The 7184-nt window shown below is 42.2% G+C and overlaps 1 pseudogene; it reads left to right on the top strand.

Moving 5' to 3' along the window:
* The first annotated feature begins 970 nt into the window (after nucleotides 1-970).
* Nucleotides 971-6704, top strand: LOC100346461 (ribose-phosphate pyrophosphokinase 1 pseudogene; annotated as a pseudogene).
* The last annotated feature ends 480 nt before the right edge of the window (nucleotides 6705-7184 follow it).

Below are 7184 nucleotides of genomic sequence, written 5' to 3'. Positions count from 1 at the left end.
GTTTTTCAAGGGCTGTGTGGAGCAAAGGCATGACCTTAACAACCTCCATGGCTTGTGTTTGGTTGCAGCAGTTAGTTAAGATACCATTTGGGGTGCTTGCATCCAACAGTGGGGTGCCTGGGTTCAAATATCTGTTCCACTTTGTTTCTATCTTCCTGTTAATACAGATCTTAAGTGACAGCAGGTGATAACAGAAGTAGTTGAGCCCCCACCACCTGTGTGGGGGACCCATCTTTAGTTCCTGGTTTCTAGCTTTGATGTGGACCAGCCCTGGATGTTGCAGGCATTTGGGGGAAAGAACCAGACAATGAGAGATTCTCTCTTTCTCTCTCTCTCTCTCTCTCTCTCTCTCTCTCAAATAAATAAATGAATAAATTTTAAGTCTTTTTAAAAATTACCACTATGTACACACCCAGGCTTAGCTCAATTACAGCCATCCTAGTAGTAGCATCACTTCCCTTAACTTATAAAGCTATTATAGGGGCCGGCGCTGTGGCTCAGCGGGTTAACGCCCTGGTCTGAAGCGCCAGCAACTCATATGGGCACCAGTTCGTGACCCGGCTGCTCCACTTCCTATCCAGCTCTCGGCTTTGGCCTGGGAAAGCAGTAGAAGATGGCTCAAGTCCTTGGACCCCTGCACCCGGAAGCAGCTCCTGGCTCCTGGCTTCGGATCCACGCAACTCTGGCCATTGTGGTCAGTTGGGGAGTGGGCCAGCGGGTGGAAGACCTTTCTCTCTCTCTCTCTCTCTCTCTCTCTCTCTCTCTTTCTCTCTTTCTCTGTGTGTGTGTGTGTGTGTGTGTGTAACTCTGACTTTCAACTAAATAAATAAATCTTTAAAAAAAAAAGCTATTATAGGTCTGAACATACTCTGGCAAATAAAATAGACATATGACTAAAACCTATCAAGGGGGTGAAATGTAGTCTATAGCATTAGTCAGGGTTTTATAAAGAGCCAGACTCGGTAAATCCATGAAAGAGGACTTATTAGAGAAACTAGTAGCCAAGAAGTGCCACACAGGTCATCTGCAAGCTGGAGACCCTGATATGCCAGTAGTACGATTCAGTCAAAGCCCAAAGATCTCAGAACCAGGGATGCCAAGGGTATTACTCTCGGCTGGAGGCCAGAAGCCTGAGTACCATCAAGAGGGCCACTGGCGTATGTTCTGGAGGCCCAAGGCTAGCAAGCAGAGAGTTCTGATGTCCAGGGCAGGGATCAAGTAAGTCAAACAAGTCCCAGTTCTGAGTCAGTGACATCTTCACTTTTGTTTTCATTTCTTCCAGAATCCCAGCCCATTTATGGTGCTACCTACACTGAGTCTGGGTCATCTCGCCTAGTCTGCTCAGAATCACACGCTTAACTAATTTGAAAACACTCTCCAGACACACCCAAAGTAATGCTTTTCCAGGTGTTCTAGGTATTCTTTAATCTAGCCAAGTTCACGTCTAAAATTAACCATCATATTTACTAAGTAATAATTTGAAGATAAAGTTCGTTCAAGCTATAAACATTCATTAATATCTAGTGTCAACACACTGTATTATGAATAATACAAAGCACTATCCCTTAAGGAAAATACGGTCTGGTGGAAAAGAAAGCCAAGTAAGCAAGAGTGTGGTACATTTCATGGCGGAGATATGTACAGTGTGCTATATACAGCACAGAAGAAGAAATAAGCTGTTTTACGGGGGCTGGGGAGAGGAGCCTAAAATAATCACATTTTGAACCAGAACATGATGTAAGAATTCACTGGCTGACAATGTATTCAGATAAACAGCATGAACAAAGCATAGATTTGCAGACAAAATTAGTGTTTGGGAAATGAGAAGTGGCCTGCAGTGGCCACAATATAGAGTAGGAAGGAGGACAACAGAAAAGGCTGGCTGGGTAGGCATGCCCAAGAAGGGTCTTGCCAAAGGGGCTGGATCTTATCCTGCAGGCAGTGGGAAATCATCAAAGATTTTTAACTGAATGAGAACATAATCAAACCTGAAGCTTTAAGAATATCCTTAAATAAATCCAAAAAATGGAAGAGTGAACATCAGATAGATGAATGTGGAAAAAGGTCAAAGGGGCCAACATAATATAGTAGGTTAAGCTACCACCTGATCCAGTATCTTAGTGCCTGTTCAAGTCCCACCTCCTCCAATTCCAATCTAGCTTACAGCCAATGAGCCTGGGAAAGCAGTGGAAGATGGCTCAAGTGGAAGGTGGGCCTCTGCCACTCATGTGGGATACCCGGATGCAGTTCCAACCTCCAGTCCTCAGCCTGGCCTAGCTCCCTAGCTATTGTGGCCATCTGGGGAATGAACTAACAGAAGGAAGATCTCTCTCTCTCTCTCCCTCCCATACCCCTTCCTCTCTCTCTCCCCCCTTCAAATAATAAAAATAAATATTTAAAGAGAAAAAGCCAGAGAGAAATGGGAGGAGGGATGGATCTACACCAAAGAAGTAAAAGAAAATGAGGGGAGAGGAAAGAAAAGGTAGGGAGATAACAGAAAAATTTCCGACATAAAGTCAAAAGTCAGACAATTCAGTGGATTTCACTAGAATTTGACCTTTTTAAATTGGAAGAACAAAGTTTCCACCTGCATAAGAGACCACGTAGTAATTTCACAGTCTAAGGGTATCATAGAATAGTGCAAGGCACCCTTATGCTAAATAGACAAATCCTTTTCTCACTTGAGCAAGTGTCTCTCTTTGCTTAATCACAGTCAACAGCGCGGAAGAATCTCTTCTAGGAAATAACAATATCAGAGGTGTTAATTACACAGCTCATTTGTCCCGCTGTTAACTCTACTCTTTCATTCAGTCCTTCTAATCACATTGGTTACTTAACAACTTAGTTATGCAAACAACTCCCACTCCAGCAGACAGTCCCGCATGGATCACACAACAAACATTTATGGAATACCTACTATGCGCCAGTGATTACACTAGGTTCCAAATACCCAGCGGGAAACTAGACATACAGATTCCTTCCAGACTGAGATTTCAGTCTGATGAAAGAGGGATGGTTTAAGTAGCATTTTTAATGCAGTGTGTTAAAGTGCAGCCAATGGCATTATTAGTCACACTACTGATTTTATAGGTCTAGAGTAAGATCTGAGATTGTGCATTCCTAACAAATTCCTAGGTGATACTGATGCTTCCCCTCAATTATGCTGAAATTCACTATTCTAAAATTAATTTGTACCCATAGGTTCCCATCTTCTCAGCTAATCCTTTTGTGTCCTAATAAAAGCCTTAAATATTCTCTTCAGGCAAGACTAAAGACTTTAAGCTGAACTAGGAGAGTTTAATTGGCCAGGGTTCAGAGATCATGGACTTTGTCTTTTTAAAGGAAATTAACAGGACAGAAGAAAAAGAAAGAAAATGGAAGAAGGAAGTCACTCCTGTTTACTGAGTTACCCTCTTTCACATCTGATTGCTTTGGACATTGCAAATACAGAGGCCCAGCAGGAGATACAACAGCAAGACACAGAAATGCAAAACAAGCAATAAATGTGAAATTAATGCATTAATTAATTTATTCAAAATTACTAAATTTATTGAAATTATAAATTTATTAAATTATCTATTTATTAAGATTAATAAACTTATTGTTTTATTAATAAATGTGGGATTAACACATAATGCCCTCTCTCAATGGAATGCTCTTTACTTTGTGTTTAACATCTTATAGAATCTAGAATGTGTGCTTAAATTCTAAGGTCTACAGGTTTCTTCAAAAAATTTATGGGAAAAAAGACAAAATTAAAAGATAAGTTTATTCTGGTGCAACAAGTTTTTGAGATCCATGGGTAATTTTTTCATGGTATGTGTGCTTTGTGTACTTTTTGAGGAACCCTATACCATTGACAGAAGATATTTAAATGTGAAGCTCAGTTAGCATCAGAAAAACAGCTCGTGGCTTCCACAGCTCCCCCAGACCATATTCTGTAAGCTTTACAGCTCACTGGCCTCCATGAAGCTGTAACTCCAAGTTATGTGTGTTCTGATAAAAGCCTCAGTAGTGGTGACCCCAAGTGAGGAGGCACACCATACCTCCTCTTGTGGAGGACAAGCCCCACACTAACAAGAAAAGCTGGGAATCATAATTTTGCATTCCTTGGTTTTTGTATATTGGTAACCAAAAAGTATCACACAGAATATTTCTAAAGATTAACCCTTAACACGGTGACATTCTTTGGCCCTTCCCTACACTTCCTCTTGGTTACATTGAGCCTGGCACGGTCCCCAATTAAGGAGCCAGACAAGAGAAATTCATCTTCTGTGCTCTGTACTCCCTTGATTACCATCAGACACTAGGGCTCTCCTGTTCCTCCCAACTGCTCACCAACTCTCCCTATGGCACCCTCCCTGGACCAACACCCTGTGCTTAGAAAGCAGATTCTTTCTCCGTTCTGGAAACAACCCCTCAACAGCTTAGAGAATTCCTTCCTGTCATCATTTCATGTGGCTCCAAGGACGCTTCTAAAATGGAACCCCACTCCCAGAAGGGAGTGGACAGTGGCCAAGACCTTGCCAAAGTACTTTTGTGGGATTATATGTGGCAGCCAGAAATTATAACAGTAGAACTCAGAACTGCCATGTCCTTATTTTCTGCAATTTGAAGGAACCCAAGTTAATGATACCAACAAAAAGACAGAGTTAATAGTTGGAGACAGGGAGAAGGCCATAAGCATTTTTGCAATGGATAATTAGAAAACCTAACTCATTCTGCCTCTAAAATCATAAGATTCTTGAACATATATTTGTGAATAAGGATAGTTCATTAAGTTACCACTCTCGAGCATTATATTTGGAATTCAATTGACACTTATTCTGGTAGATTGAAAATAATACTGAATGTGGAATAAAAAAAATCTGCACTTAAAGTTCCATTCCATGGAATAGGCAATTAGCAAAGCAGTTAAGACATCACTTGCCATGCATATCCCATATTGGAGTGCTTGATTTGAGTGCAGTATCTGTTCTAACCCACCTTTCTGCAATGGAAACTCTAGCATGCAGCAGGTAATGGCTTAAATAATTGGGCCCCTACCACCCTCATAGGAGACCTGGATTGAATTTCCTGGCTTCTGGTTTTGGTATGATCCAGCCCTAGCTGTTGTGGCCATTTAGAGAGTAAACCACTGGTTGGAAGATATATTTCTTTGTCTCTCTGCCTTTCAAATAAAATGAAAATAAATACATAAAAGTGTTTAAAAATCAGGGTAGAACTATTTACTGACCAGATGTTGTGAAAGTTAAATGACACAATACTCAAAAAGTTCATTTGGTCAACTACAAAGCCAGCAGAGACAGACAGAAACAGAAGAACAGAGTTTGGAGGGGATGGAAAGTGAAATCATAAAATCTCTATAAAAGTTCATAAGATATTGAAGTAATATTCAAAGGGTCCTAATCTGATAAATAACGCCAAGAAATTGGACATTCAATGTCCAGGTCTTCCGTGGCACTTTTAATTCGATCTCTGGGTCCCTCTAGTATTTCCATATAGTTTGTATTTAATCATCCTATTTGTAGTGGTGTTCCCAGAAGAATAAATCGTTGATGTAGAAGATAGCAGAGTAGCAAAGCCAAGCAATCAGCACTGAGTCTCTGGGAAGACTTCAGTCCTGGTCTCTGCAGCAGCAGTGATCGCTGAGCAAAGGGTGCCTAGGGTCAGAGGTCAAGATGCTGAATATGAAAATCTAGCAGCAGCTCCCACCAGGACTTATCCCAGAAAATTGCTGACCACCTGGGCCTGGAACTAGGCAGGGTGGTTGGAAAGAAATTCAGCAACCTGGGATCTGGTGGAAATCGACAAACGTGTATGTGGAGAGATGTCTACATTGTGCAGAGTGGTTGCGTTGAAATCAATGACAATCTAATGAAGCTTCCGATCATGATCGATGCCTGCAAGATTGCTTCAGCCAGCCCAGTGACTGCAGTCATCCCTGCTTCCCCTTATGCTCAGCAGGATAAGAAAGATAAAAGCCAGGCTCCAATCTCAGCCAAGCTTGTTGGAAACATGCTATCTGTGGCAGGCGCTGATCTCATCATCACCATAGACCACATGTTGCTCATATTTTTTGATATCCCAGTGGATAATTTGTACACCAAAGCAGCTGTCCTGAAGTGGATCAGCCAGAACATGTCAGAGTGGAGGAACCACACTATTGTCTTGCCTGACGCTGGCAGAGATAAGAGAGTGACCTGCATCGCATACCCCTTGAATGTGGACTTTGCCTTGATTCACAGACAGCAAAAGGCCCATGAAGTGGACTGCCTGGAGCTAGTGGGAGGTGTGAAGGATCCGGTGGCCATCCTTGCAGGTGACATGGCTGACACTTGTGGCACAATCTGCCATGCACTTGACAAACTTCTCAGCTGGAGCCACCAGAGTTTATGCTATCTTAACTCAGGGAACCTTTTCTGGCACAGCCATTTCTCACATAAATAACACATGCTTTGAAGCGGTAGTAGTAACCAATACCATCCCTCAAGAGGACAAGATGAATCATTGCTCCAAAACACAATGATTGACATCTCCACAATCCTTGCAGAAGCCATCAGGAGAACTCACAATGCGGAATCTGTTTCCTATTCATTCAGCCATGTCCTTTTATAAAAGTGTAACTTCTCAGGCTTTTTCAAAATAAAATTAACCCCACCCCTTGTCTTGCCCTTGATATCTGAAGACACCTTCAGCTGAAGACCCAGCTTGATCCAGTGTAGTTTTCTACATCCCATATTAGGTATATTACAGCTTATCCTAATGGGGAAAGGTAGCTTGAGATGACCTGCTGGGATTTCCCAGCTGTCTTGTCTCATTTTGGCTCCCCTGATGAATTTGCTGTGAGCTTTGCAGCTTTAAGTACAGCACAGCTGCTGCAAGATTTCAGACTCTTGAGGGTGTTATGCAGGGATGCTTGGATGTGATGGTGGTTGCTCAGACTACTTTGCATGTGAATGTTCAGGCTTTCTTTATGTCCAGAACAACTAGCAACAAAGCCTCCCACTGTGTGACAAGCTCTTCAAGATCTGTGCTAAATTATGAGTCCTGGGTAACATCAAACCTAGTCCAGCAGCCTATAAGGAAGAAGTGGGCAGTTCAGCTCCAGCAGTTGTTAGGTGGGATCCTTCTCAGGAGGAAGAAGCCTGATCCATCGTCATCTTGCTTGACTATGGAGCTTC

The sequence above is a fragment of the Oryctolagus cuniculus genome, chromosome 5 (genome assembly GCF_051225735.1).
Source record: "Oryctolagus cuniculus isolate XC-2025 breed Fujian yellow rabbit chromosome 5, ASM5122573v1, whole genome shotgun sequence".
Lineage (NCBI taxonomy): Eukaryota > Metazoa > Chordata > Mammalia > Lagomorpha > Leporidae > Oryctolagus > Oryctolagus cuniculus.
Note: the sequence above shows the minus strand (reverse complement) of the source record. Positions and strands in the feature narration are given on the sequence as shown.